The 15,028-nt window shown below is 44.3% G+C and overlaps 1 protein-coding gene across 3 annotated transcripts in view; it reads left to right on the top strand.

Annotated features, from left to right (window-relative positions):
• LOC134941278 (beta-1,4-galactosyltransferase 1-like) overlaps nt 1-15,028 on the top strand; it is a 672,500-nt gene that overhangs the window by 77,416 nt on the left and 580,056 nt on the right. The window lies entirely within an intron of this gene.

Genomic DNA, 15,028 nt, shown 5'->3' with positions numbered 1-15,028 from the left:
ATATATATATATATATATATATATCTCTATCAGGGACGTGCGGTGAGCTAAATGGCTCAGGAGGCACTGGCTAGCACCAGAGCCAGATTTACACACAATATATGAGCCAAAGCATACATCTGGGCATTATACACAGGTGCAGCAGTATAAACTCCTGAAAATTTGGTGAGTTTTGATCAGAGATGTGCGGAAATGATAGCCGGGTGAGGCACTGCCTCCCCTGCCATAGACTTTTTACTCCAGAGTTTTGGCTATAAAAATTATTAGAATAGTGCAAAGAAGATATTTCAAACAAATTAATTGTATTTTTCATATACTTTATACAGTCATAACTCTGGCACAAACGTTAGTATGACAGGAAATGCTCTGCCTCACCTGCCTCACCCCACCGGACGTCACTAATATATATATATGCATTTACATTTTCCAGGGACACGTTAATTAAAAATATATGATTTTCATCAGAATGCAAGATTGAGTGTGGTAGTTCGAGCCCTTGATGCACTTCAGACTGCCCCACATATCATAAGACCTCCCACACAAAGCGCTTAAATACACCTATGAACACTCCACACCATGGCATTAGACCTCCCCAATTTGTAGGAAGGCATAACTTCAGTATATGGCTAGTTAGAAGGATAGCGATGTCATTGTTAAAATACAGAAACAAAGGACATAAAAACCCTGATTCTTATTTGGAAGCCAATATTTATGCAAATGTCAGATGTCTTTCAGCTGCACATGTGTGTAAATTGCTAAAAAGTTTCATACGTCCCATGTGCATCCAGAGTTGCAGGACCGACCAAGACACATGCTCTCAGAAATGTGCTGGGTATTCCTGGGCGGTGACTGAGAGGTGGCAATGCAGACACACAGAAAGAAGCACTCTTTTATGGACATGCTATGGGAGTGTCACTGAAGTGGTGTTTAATCACCAATATTGAAGGCCATAGTCTGTGGGAGATTCTGCACCTAGGGTGAGACTGGTGCATATTTTGATAGTTACATCTAAAGGTGCATCTAAAGGTGCACCAAATGGGCTTACAGCATTTAAAGACGCTCAAAGTAAGCATCTCAGACCTTGCGCACACATCTGTATGCCAGGGAAACGCTTGTACCAGTATTAGCATAAAGTCACAGACGCTGCAGTGGCACACACACGGACGTGGCTGAGTGAGGCTCAATTTGTCTGTTATCATTTTTTAAAATATATTTTTGAATGGTGTTACACTGTATATACAGTAGCAAATGAAGGGGCTGTCTGTACATTATATTCTGCTGCTATTATATTCTGCAAGGGGTTAGAGATGAGCGGGTACGGTTCGTCAAGATCTGAACCCCCCAAACTTCCCGTGTTTTACACGGGTCCAAGGCCTCGTTAACCCAAACGAGGCCGAACATCATCATCCCGCTGTCGGATTCTCGCGAGATTCGTATTCCATATAAAGAACCGTGCATCGCCGCCATTTTCACTCGTGCATTGTAGATTGAGCGGAGAGGACGTGGCTACGTTCTCTGCCTGAAAAGCTCAATATCTGTGCTCAGTGTGCTGCATTGTGGTGACCACCAGTATATTATAGTAATACAGTACAGTAGGCCATTGCTGTATATTGCAGCTCCGTGTCAGACTCAGTTCTAGTATCCTGATCAGTGCTCAATATCTGCTGCATTGTTGTGTGACCAGTATAGTAGTTCAGTGCAGCATTGTGGTGACCACCAGTATATAGTAGTATAGTACAGTAGGCCATTGCTGTATCTTGCAGCTCTGTGTCACTTCTAGTTTCCATATCTGTGCTGCATTGTTGTGAGCAGTACATAGTAGTACAGTGCAGCATTTTGGTGACCACCAGTATATATAGTAGTACAGTACGGTAGGCCATTGCTGTATCTTGCAGCTCTGTGTCATTTCTAGTATCCATATCTGTGCTGCATTGTTGTGAGCAGTATATAGTAGTAAAGTGCAGCATTTTGGTGACCACCAGTATATAGTACTACAGTACAGTAGGCCATTGCTGTATCTTGCAGCTCTGTGTCATTTCTAGTATCCATATCTGTGGTGCAATGTTGTGAACAGTATATAGTAGTACAGTGCAACATTTTGGTGACCACCAGTAAATATAGTAGTACAGTACAGTAGGCCATTGCTGTATCTTGCAGCTCTGTGTCACTTCTAGTATCCATATCTGTGCTGCATTGTTGTGAGCAGTATATAGCAGTACAGTGCAGCATTTTGGTGACCACCAGTATATATAGTAGTACAGTACAGTAGGCCAGTGCTGTATCTTGCAGCTCTGTGTCACTTCTAGTATTCATATCTGTGCTGCATTGTTGTGAGCACTATATAGTAGTACAGTGCAGCATTTTGGTGACCACCAGTATATATAGTAGTACAGTACAGTAGGCCATTGCTGTATCTTGCAGCTCTGTGTCCCTTCTAGTATCTGTGCTGCATTGTTGTGAGCACTATATAGTAGTACAGTGCAGCATTTTGGAGACCACCAGAAAATATAGTAGTACAGTACAGAACAGTACAATAGGCCATTGCTGTATCTTGCAGCTCTGTGTCACTTCTAGTATCCATATCTGTGCTGCATTGTTGTGAGCAGTATATAGTAGTACAGTGCAGCATTTTGGTGACCACCAGTATATATAGTAGTACAGTACAGTAGGCCATTGCTGTATCTTGCAGCTCTGTGTCACTTCCAGTATCTATATATGTACTGCATTGTTGTGAGCAGTATATAGTAGTACAGTGAAGCATTTTGGTGACCACCAGTATATATAGTAGTACAGTACAGTAGGCCATTGCTGTATATTGCAGCTCCATGTCAGACTCAGTTCTAGTATCCTGATCAGTGCTCAATATCTGCTGCATTGTTGTGTGACCAGTATAGAAGTACAGTGCTGCATTGTGGTGACCACCAGTATATAGTAGTACAGTACAGTAGGCCATTGCTGTATCTTGCAGCTCTGTGTCACTTCTAGTTTCCATATCTGTGCTGCATTGTTGTGAGCAGTACATAGTAGTACAGTGCAACATTTTGGTGACCACCAGTATATATAGTAGTACAGTACAGCAGGCCATTGCTGTATCTTGCAGCTCTGTGTCACTTCTAGTATCCATATCTGTGCTGCATTGTTGTGAGCAGTATATAGTAGTACAGTGCAGCATTTTGGTGACCACCAGTATATAGTACAGTAGGCCATTGCTGTATCTTGCAACTCTGTGTCATTTCTAGTATCCATATCTGTGGTGCACTGTTGTGAGCAGTATATAGTAGTACAGTGCAGCATTTTGGTGACCACCAGTAAATATAGTAGTACAGTACAGTAGGCCATTGATGTATCTTGCAGCTCTGTGTCACTTCTAGTATCCATATCTGTACTGCATTGTTGTGAGCAGTATATAGAAGTACAGTGCAACATTTTGGTGACCACCAGTATATATAGTAGTACAGTACAGTAGGCCATTGCTGTATCTTGCAGCTCTGTGTCACTTCTAGTATCCATATCTGTGCTGCATTGTTGTGAGCAGTATATAGCAGTACAGTGCAGCATTTTGGTGACCACCAGTATATATAGTAGTACAGTACAGTAGGCCAGTGCTGTATCTTGCAGCTCTGTGTCACTTCTAGTATCCATATCTGTGCTTCATTGTTGTGAGCACTATATAGTAGTACAGTGCAGCATTTTGGTGACCACCAGTATATATAGTAGTACAATACAGTAGGCCATTGCTGTATCTTGCAGCTCTGTGTCACTTCTAGTATCTGTGCTGCATTGTTGTGAGCAGTATATAGTAGTACAGTGCAGCATTTTGGAGACCACCAGTAAATATAGTAGTACAGTACAGTACAGTAGGCCATTGCTGTATCTTGCAGCTCTGTGTCACATCTAGTATCCATATCTGTGCGGCATTGTTGTGAGCAGTATATAGTAGTACAGTGTAGCATTTTGGTGACCACCAGTTTATATAGTAGTACAGTGCAGTAGGCCATTGCTGTATCTTGCAGCTCTGTGTCACTTCTAGTATCTATATATGTACTGCATTGTTGTGAGCAGTATATAGTAGTACAGTGAAGCATTTTGGTGACCACCAGTATATATAGTAGTACAGTACAGTAGGCCATTGCTGTATCTTGCAGCTCCATGTCAGACTCAGTTCTAGTATCCTGATCAGTGCTCAATATCTGCTGCATTGTTGTGTGACCAGTATAGTAGTACAGTGCTGCATTGTGGTGACCACCAGTATATAGTAGTACAGTACAGTAGACCATTGCTGTATCTTGCAGCTCTGTGTCACTTCTAGTATCCATATCTCTGCTGCATTGTTGTGAGCAGTACATAGTAGTACAGTGCAGCATTTTGGTGACCACCAGTATATATAGTAGTACAGTACAGTAGGCCATTGCTGTATCTTGCAGCTCTGTGTCACTTCTAGTATCCATATCTGTGCTGCATTGTTGTGAGCAGTATATAGTAGTACAGTGCAGCATTTTGGTGACCACCAGTATATAGTACTACAGTACAGTAGGCCATTGCTGTATCTTGCAACTCTGTGTCATTTCTAGTATCCATATCTGTGGTGCACTGTTGTGAGCAGTATATAGTAGTACAGTGCAGCATTTTGGTGACCACCAGTAAATATAGTAGTACAGTACAGTAGGCGATTGATGTATCTTGCAGCTCAGTGTCACTTCTAGTATCCATATCTGTGCTGCATTGTTGTGAGCAGTATATAGTAATGCAGTGCAGCATTTTGGTGACCACCAGTATATAGTAGTACAGTACAGTAGGCCATTGATGTATCTTGCAGCTCTGTGTCACTTCTAGTATCCATATCTGTACGGCCTTGTTGTGAGCAGTATATAGTAGTACAGTGCAGCATTTTGGTGACCACAAGTATATTTAGTAGTACAGTACAGTAGGCCATTGCTGTATCTTGCAGCTCTGTGTCACTTCTAGTATCCATATCTGTGCTGCATTGTTGTGAGCAGTTTATAGCAGTACAGTGCAGCATTTTGGTGACCACCAGTATATATAGTAGTACAGTACAGTAGGCCATTGCTGTATCTTGCAGCCCTGTGTCACTTCTAGTATCCATATCTGTGCTGCATTGTTGTGAGCAGTATATAGTAGTACAGTGCAGCATTTTGGTGACCACCAGTATATATAGTAGTACAGTACAGTAGGCCATTGCTGTATCTTGCAGCTCTGTGTCACTTCTAGTATCCATATCTGTGCTGCATTGTTGTGAGCAGTATATAGTAGTACAGTGCAGCATTTTGGTGACCACCAGTATATATAGTAGTACAGTCAGTAGGCCATTGCTGTATCTTGCAGCTCTGTGTCACTTCTAGTATCCATATCTGTGCTGCATTGTTGTGAGCAGTATATAGTAGTACAGTTCAGCATTTTGGTGACCACCAGTATATATATAATAGTACAGTACAGTAGGCCATTGCTGTATCTTGCAGCTCTGTGTCACTTCTAGTATCCATATCTGTGCTGCACTGTTGCGAGCAGTATATAGTAGTATAGTGCAGCATTTTGGTGACCACCAGTAAATAAAGTAGTACAGTACAATAGGCCATTGCTGTATCTTGCAGCTCTGTGTCACTTCTAGTATCCATATCTGTGCTGCATTGTTGTGAGCAGTATATAGTAGTACAGTGCAGCATTTTGGTGACCACCAGTATATAGTAGTACAGTACAGTAGGCCATTGCTGTATCTTGCAGCTCTGTGTCACTTCTAGTATCTATATCTTTACTGCATTGTTGTGAGCAGTATATAGTAGTACAGTGCAACATTTTGGTGACCACCAGTATATATAGTAGTACAGTACAGTAGGCCATTGCTGTATCTTGCAGCTCTGAGTCACTTCTAGTATCCATATCTGTGCTGCATTGTTGTGAGCAGTATATAGCAGTACAGTGCAGCATTTTGGTGACCACCAGTATATATAGTAGTACAGTACAGTAGGCCATTGCTGTATCTTGCAGCTCTGTGTCACTTCTAGTATCTATATCTGTACTGCATTGTTGTGAGCAGTATACAGTAGTACAGTGCAGCATTTTGGTGACCACCAGTATATATAGTTGTACAGTACAGTAGGCCATTGCTGTATCTTGCAGCTCTGTGTCACTTCTAGTATCCATATCTGTGCTGCATTGTTGTGAGCAGTATATAGCAGTACAGTACAGCATTTTGGTGAGCACCAGTTTATATACTAGTACAGTACAGTAGGCCATTGCTGTATCTCGCAGCTCTGTGTCACTTCTAGTATCCATATCTGTGCTGCATTTTTGTGAGCAGTAAATAGTAGTACAGTGCAGCACTTTGGTGACAACAGCAGTGGCGGCACCAGTAGCAGCATCTCGCAAACGCCAACTCGTTCCTAGGCAGGCTACGCTTTGTATCACCGCTTTCCATAAGAGGCACACAGCTGACAACCTCTTACAGAAACTGAGGAACATCATCGCAGATTGGCTTACCCCAATTGGACTCTCCTCGGGATTTGTGACATCGGACAACGCCACCAATATTGGGGGTAATTCCAAGTTGATCGCAGCAGGAATTTAGTTAGATATTGGGCAAAACCATGTGCACTGCAGGGGAGACAGATTTAACATGTGCAGAGAGAGTTAGATTTGGGTGGGGTGTGTTCAATCTGCAATCTAATTTGCAGTGTAAAAATAAAGCAGCCAGTATTTACCCTGCACATAAATAAAATAACCTACCCAAATCTAACTCTCTCTGCACATGTTAAATCTGCCTCCCCTGCAGTGCACATGGTTTTGCCCAATTGCTATCAAAAATCCTGCTGCGATCAACTTGGAATTACCCCCATTGTGCGTGCCTTACACGTGGGCAAATTCCAGCACGTCCCATGTTTTGCACATACAATGAATTTGGTGTTGCAGAATTTTTTAAAAAACGACAGGGGCGAGCAAGAGATGCTGTCGGTGGCCCGAAGAACTGCGGGCCACTTTTCAGCCACCGCATGCCGAAGACTGGAGCACCAGCAAACACTCCTGAACCTGCCCCGCCATCAGCTGAAGCAAGAGGTGGTAACGAGGTGGAATTCAACCCTCTATATTCTTCAAAGAATGGAGGAGCAGCAAAAGACCATTCAAGCCTATACATCTGCCTATGATATAGGCAAAGGAGCGGGAATGCACCTGACTAGCGCAGTGGAGAATGATTTCAACGTTGTGCAAGGTTCTGCAACCCTTTGAACTTGCCACACGTGAAGTCAGTTCAGACACTGCCAGCCTGAGTAAGGTCATTCCCCTCATCAGGCTTTTGCTGGAGCAGCTTGAGAGATTGAAGGAGGAGCTAAAACGGAGTGATTCCGCTAGGCATGTGGGACTTGTGGATGGAGCCCTTCATTCGCTTAACCAGGATTCACGGGTGGTCAATCTGTTGAAATCAGAGCTCTACAGTTTGGCCACCATGCTCAATCCTAGGTTTAAAGCCTATGTTGTATCTCTATTTCCGGCAAACACAAGTCTACAGATGTTCAAAGACCTGCTGGTGAGACACTTGTCAAGTCAAGCGGAACGTGACCCGCAAACAGCTCCTCCTTCATTTTCTACCGCCACTGGAGCTGCCAGGAAAAGGATCAGATTTCCAAAACCACCCGCTGGCGGTGATGCAGGGCAGTCAAGAGTGAAAAACTGACATCTGGTCCGGACTGAAGGCCCTGCCAATGATTACTGACATGTCGTCTACTGTCACTGCATATGATTCTGTCACCATTGAAAGAATGGTGGAGGATTATATGAGCATCCAAGTAGGCACGTCAGACAGTCCGTATGTATACTGTCAGGAAAAAGACGCAATTTGGAGGCCCTTGCACAAACTGGCTTTATTTTACCTAAGTTACTTGCCACCCCCTCCAGTGTGTACTCCGAAAGAGTGTTTAGTGCAGCCAGTCAAGGTTACTTCCAGAAAATGTGGAGAAGATGATGTTCATCAAAATGAATTATAATCAAGTCCTCCGTGGAGACATTATCCAGCAATTGCCTCCAGAAAGTACACAGGGACCTGTGATGGTGGATTCCAGTAGGGATGAATTAATACTCTGTGAGGAGGGGGATGTACACAGTGAAAGGGGTGGATTATGATGAAATCGACATCTTGCCTCTGTAGAGTCAGTTTGAGCATGGAAAGATTGATTGCTTCTTTTTTTTGTGGGGGCCCAAACCAACCAGTTATTTCAGCCACAGTCCTGTGGCAGACCCTGTCGCTGAAATGATGGGTTTGTAAAAGTGTGCATGTCCTGTTTATACAACATAAGGGTGGGTGGGAGGGCCCAAGGACAATTCCATCTTGCACCTCTTTTTTTATTTATTTATTTATCTTTGCATCATGTGATGTTTGGGGCCAATTTTTTTAAGTGCCATCCTGTCTGCCACTGCAGTGCCACTCCTAGATGGGCCAGGTGTTTGTGCCGCCCACTTGGATCGCTTAGCCAGAGCCGGCCCTAGGCATAGGCAAACTAGGCAATTGCCTAGGGCATCTGGTATGCCTAGGGGCACAAGCAGCTTCTGCTGATTAAAGTGATATGCGGCATGCCTATATTCTGTGTGTAGCATTTCGTATGCAGATACAGCCACAGTCGCACACAGTATATAGGCATGCTGCATATCATTTTAATCAGCAGAAGCTGCTTGTGCATCCTAGCCACATAGCAATGCAAATAAGATGCATTTTCATAATAAATAGGCACCCGACGTTAGCAGAGCTGCCAATTGACTCATGCCAGGAACTATATGTGTCATTATGTGTATAAGGGCATTAATAATGTGTGACATATGTGTAAGGGGCACTATGTGTGTCTTTATGTGTATAAGGGCACTAATAATGTGCTGAATATGTGTAAGGGACATTATGTGTTTCATTATGTGTATAAGGGCATTGACAATGTGCGGCATATGTGTAAGGGAAATTATGTGTGGTATTATGTGTATAAATGCATTACCAATGTGTGGCATTATGTGTATAAGGTGCTCTACTGTGTGGCGTAACATATAGAAAGGGCACTACTGTGTGGTCTAATGTGAATAAAAAGCAATATGGTGGGGTGTAATGTGAATAAGGATCAATATGGTGTGGTATAATGAGAATAAAGAGCAATATGGTGTGTAATGTGAATAAGGAGCAATTCAGCATGATGTTATGTGAATGTGGGGCAATACTGTGAGGAGTAACGTATATAAGGTAAAGTGGTACTACTGTGTGATGTAATGTGAATAAGGGACACTATCGCATTATAAATTGTGAATAAAGTTGCACTACTGTGAGGCATAAGTTGAATTGGGGGTACTATTGTGTGGCCATGCCCCTTGCCAGCAAAAACACACACCTTTTTGGGCTGTGCGCCGAATGTGCACACTGTTCATATTTAAATTACAGGGGGTAGGAAAACAAAAAAAGGACTGCTATGGGTGGGGGGTGATGGTGCTGGGAAAGGGGTGCAGGTTCAAAGGTGGAACTAGCGGTGGTGCTAGGGGGCACCAGCCAAAATCTTGCCTAGGGCATCATATTGGTTAGGGCCGGCTCTGCGCTTAGCTTAGTCATCCAGCGACCTCGGTGCAAATTTTAGGACTAAAAATAATATTGTGAGGTGTTTGGAATAGACTGGAAATGAGTGGATATTATGGTTATTGTGGTTATTAATACTATAGGATCGAAATTACCCCCAAATTCTATGATTTAAGCTGTTTTTGAGGGGTTTTTTTATTTAAAAACACCCGAATCCAAAACACACCCGAATTCGACAAAAAAATTTCAGGGAGCTTTTGTCAAAACGCGTCCGAAACCAAAACACAGCCGTGGAACCAAATCCAAAACCAAAACACAAAACCCGAAAAATTGCCGGTGCACATCTCTACAAGGGGTGTCAATTAACATATACGGTATAAAACACGGCAGGGTTTCCTTGTGTGCACTGTGACCATATTGGGGGGTGGACAGGGTTAGGGGGCATTTTATTGGAGGAAGCCCCGGCCCCACAAGTCTTAATCTGGCCCTGCCCAGAACCCAATCATGTTATAAAAGTGAGTCTTTAAAATTGCACATGAATGCAATCTCTATATAAACAGACACAGTGGGGTATATTTACTAAAATTATTTTCCCGTCTGAGGTCAAAGTTCAATCACGAATGACATTGAAAGTGTAAAGTTGCAACTTTTTGAATTTATTACAACTAATTTACTAAGCTGTCGTATTCTGCATTTTCGGGTTTACCGATGTCGATGTCATTCGGTTTTTTTGGCAGTGTTTTACGTGAGTGACTTGTAAAACACTGCCGACTTTAATACAATGAATCTCGGCCGGATCTGAGAGATCCGTGCTGGGCTTCATTGTGCACCTTTTTAAAAAATGAAATCAGTGTTAAATTAAAAAAAAAATTGCGTGGGGTCCCCCCTCCTAAGCCAAACCAGCCTCGGGCTCTTTGAGCCGGCCCTGGTTGCAAAAATATGGGGGAAAAAATGTCAGGGGTTCCCCCATATTTAAACAACCAGCACCGGGCTCTGCGCCAGGTCCTGGTTCCAAAAATACGGGGGACAAAAAGCGTAGGGGTCCCCCGTATTTCTGAAACCAGCACCGGGCTCCACTAGCAAGATACATAATGCCACAGCCGGGGGACACTTTTATCTAGGTCCCTGCGGCCCTGGCATTACATAACCAACTAGTCACCCCTGGCCGGGGTACCCTGGAGGAGTGGGGCCCCTTCAATCAAGGGGTCCCCCCCCTCCAGCCACCCAAGGGCCAGGGGTGAAGCCCGAGGCTGTCCCCCCCATCCAAGGGCTGCGGATGGGAGGCTGATAGCCTTTTTGTCAAAAAATGAATATTGTTTTTAGTAGCAGTACTACACGTCCCAGCAAGCCTCCCCCGCAAGCTGGTACTTGGAGAACCACAAGTACCAGCATGCGGAGGAAAACTGGGCCCGCTGGTACCTGTAGTACTACTACTAAAAAAATACCCCAATAAAAACATAAGACACACACCTTGAAAGTAAAACTTTAATACATACATTCACACCTCCATATACACATACTTACCTATGTTCACACGAGGGTCGGTCCTCTTCTCCATGTAGAATCCATGGTGTACCTGTTGAAAAAATTCTACTCACAAAATCCAGTGTAGATGGCTCCTCTTTTAATCCATTTGTAATCCAGGTACTTTGCAAAATAAAAAAACGGACACCCGACCTCGCACTGAAAGGGGCCCCATGTTTTCACATGGGACCCCTTTCCCCGAATGCCAGAAACTCCCTCTGACTTATGTCTAAGAGGGTTCCATCAGCTAATCAGGGAGCGCCACATTGTGGCACCCTCCTGATTGGCTGTTTGCTCCTGTACTGTATGACAGGCAGCACACGGCAGTGTTACAATGTAGCGCCTATGCGCTCCATTGTAACCAATGGTGGGAACTTTGTGGTCAGCGGTGAGGTTACTTTCGGTCAACCGCTGACCACAAAGTAGTACTGCTACTAAAAACAATATTCATTTTTTTACAAAAAGGCTATCAGCCTCCCATCCGCAGCCCTTGGATGGGGGGACAGCCTCGGGCTTCACCACTGGCCCTTGGGTGGCTGGAGGGGGGGGGACCCCTTGATTGAAGGGGCCCCCACTCCTCCAGGGTACCCCAGCCAGGGGTGACTAGTTGGTTATGTAATGCCAGGGCCGCAGGGACCTAGATAAAAGTGTCCCCCGGCTGTGGCATTATGTGTCTGGCTAATGGAGCCCGGTGCTGGTTTCAGAAATACGGGGGACCCCTACGCTTTTTGTCCCCCGTATTTTTGGAAACAGGACCAGGCGCAGAGCCCGGTGCTGGTTGTTTAAATATGGGGGAACCCCTAGAATTTTTTCCCCCATATTTTTACAACCAGGACCGGCTCAAAGAGCCCGAGGCTGGTTTGGCTTAGGAGGGGGGACCCCACGCATTTTTTTTTTTAAATAACAAATTCCCACCCCTTCCCACTGAAAAACATGCACGGATCTCATGGATCCGTGCATGCCTATCCAAACACGGGGAAAAAAAGCAGGTCTGTTTTTTTTTAGCACTTTTTCACGAATTGTATTTCAGCACGGCAGTGTTTGGCTATTGTCGGCAGTGTTTGTGATTTGCACTTTTTAGTAAATGACCGATTTCTACCAAATTGCAGGCGTATTTGACCGATGGTGTATTGATTCGTAATTTTTTCCTAGGACTTCCAAAATATTACGAATGCCCTCATCACTGCCGAGATTTTTGCTTAGTAAATTCCCGAGATGACACTTTGAAGAAAAAACGTAATCTCGGACAAAATCGGGACCTTAGTAAATATACCCCAGTGTGTGTATGTATATGTATATGTTTGGGGTGTTCTCTGATTACCTCTGTGCCGGTTGCACTGTAGTCATATCCACCCAGGTCCTTTGTTCTCGGTGGTTGGAAGGAGCCTCTTTGGCCAAGGAAGACGGACAATTGGATTTAACTGCTTCAGTTTTATTTGTTTCAAAAAGGAGTAAAGTCTCAATATAAGGCCTTGGTATCAAACTCAATGCAATGGTATAAATATATAGTGCAACTGTCTCACTCGGTTCTACAATGATAGTAGGTATGTAGGGCACACCTACTTAGTGCATACCCATAGGCTGTCATAGTGCACCCGATTACTCATACTAATACTGACCCTTCCCCGGTTTATGGTCCCAATCCTGGCTACTTTACAGACTTTACAATAAAGGGGCGTCTCAGCGCTGCTATCCCGGTGGTCATTACACAAAATTCCCAAGAATTTAACTAACTGTTCAATTTATACTTAGATGTTATTTACTCAGTCTGACACTATATAACAGTGTTCACAATTACTCTCGGTTCCTTGGTGCTGTCCAGTTGTGGGAGGTGTTTACCGTATAGTTTAATGGAGTTTCTCACAATAAACAGGGCGCCACTAACCTGGCACCACACAACAGCACCACAGGGCCCGATGTGCGGCTTAGCAGCAACCAATGTAATTTAAACATTACACAAGATAAACATCACATCAATATTCAACATTAGGTAACATAACCGTACTCGAGTACTCTTATTGTCCCACTTAGGCGGATTTTGTAACCCGACCTATGCACAGGATTTGAGTATGAGGGCGTTAGAGGGTTTGAACCCTCCACTTTAACGCAGCTTTTCAACACAGTTATCCCCTTTGTCCTGTTGGGCATCCACTGGGGGGGGTTAAGCTTGAAAGGGAGCATGTGGCTGTGGCAGGTATTTAAATTGGTCAGGTAGATACTAAGCAAGTTCCCGTTGCTAAATGACGCAGGATTCCTTTAAATCTTTTAAAAGTGCACTTGTGGCCTTCCACTATTTCCGGGCTAGTAAATGTCATTCCATCAATAGCCTTTTCAAGTTCTCTGGTAAGGGAGATCGTTATTCCCAATGGATCCCTAATTTCTGTAGCGTGAATGAGGATGTATGGGTCAAGTTAGGCTAAATGTAGTGAAGCTCAGTCTCTCAGTCTCAGCCCCAGAATCTCTCTGTGTTCCTGGGGCTGATGGCTGGGCCGTCTCTATAATCCTGAAACAGTTTCTAGGCACCAGATTGGCTACAAGAGCCAGACTCACAGTTTTCGTTATGCTGTAGTGCGGTAGACACACCGCGCCTCCAGCACACCATCTCTCCTTCTCTTCTGCGTACTGCGGTCCTCTCTGCCTCATCTCCTCCCGTCACGCTCGTGGCGCGTCAGACACCGGCCGAGTCACCAGGTGCACACCTCTGCTATCTGTCACACTCGACCGTTTCGCGTCTCTCCATCGCTAGCCGCTGATCACGGGCAGGTGCCCGGGGCTGATCGATCCCCAGACGCTACGGGACCTCACATGCGGCCTCTCACTCCGTGCTAAGGCCCGCGTCTGACGTGGCTTCCTCCCGCGCACCACAGCTTATCAGGTCTCCCCCCTGCAAGACCTGTCAATCAACCTGCTGGGTCAGGCCCGCCTCCAGTGCATTCCTTAAAGGGTCCAAGGCCAGTAATTAACTCCGTGCTGTCAGTAATCTCACTCACCTTCATTTGTGGTACAGGCTGTCACCCTGTGGGGTATTACACACTCATAACTACAGTATTTCAAAGGCACTGCACGTATAGACTGTAGCTGCAAAACACATCACGTACTCCATCCCCGATTAGCAGCAGCAGCCAGGAGGTCCTCTCTGATAAGCAGCGCAGCAGCACACTGAGCACAGTCCATTCACAAATCCCAATGAGCTGTGCTGAGGGCCTGCTCAGCTGCGCCTGGCACAGTGGTGTGACAGCGCTTGTGTATTACTTCACACAGCGTTACTTTGCAAAGCAGAGGAGACATCAGGAAACTGTGCTACCGTTTTGTACCTGTATTATTCCTGGCTTTTGATCCCCGCGCTGGGGCCAGCCTCTGGCTGCCTGGCAAGGGGAAGGTGGGTTGTGATGGTAGTGGACGGGGCCTTAGGTAACTGTTGGCAGGCAGAAAAAACATTTATCCAGTCTCTAACAGTACACAACAGATCCTGTGGGCAACGGGCCTATTTTGATGGGGTGGCTTGGAGCTGGAAGAGAAACATATTGTATTCTGTATTTTATTGTCTATGTAACCCTCCCTCCCAATACAAACATTCCAAATGTCAACAACTAATTGTTAGCTTAATTCTATAATAAACTACTTTAATTCAGCAATCTGTACAATCTAAGGGCGTGATCAAAACTGGTCTCAGAGTTGCACTATTTTGATAACAGAAACATAGTCACAGTTTATATTTATATTGACAGATATGCTGGAGAAATAAATTAAACCTAAACTGAATCTTCTTTGCTAATAACCTGTAACTTAATATTCCACCTAAAAATACACTTAATGCCATTTATCAAAGTACAAAATGTCCAGAGGTATAGAGCTTTTGCAGAACCTATTGATCATTCTTTCTTTTCAATAACCATTGATCATTCTGTTGATCCATACTTGCATACTTTTGTGGCCAAGACTGAGGTAAAGATT

This window comes from Pseudophryne corroboree, chromosome 1 (assembly GCF_028390025.1).
Source record: "Pseudophryne corroboree isolate aPseCor3 chromosome 1, aPseCor3.hap2, whole genome shotgun sequence".
Taxonomy (NCBI): Eukaryota; Metazoa; Chordata; class Amphibia; order Anura; family Myobatrachidae; genus Pseudophryne; species Pseudophryne corroboree.
Note: the sequence above shows the minus strand (reverse complement) of the source record. Positions and strands in the feature narration are given on the sequence as shown.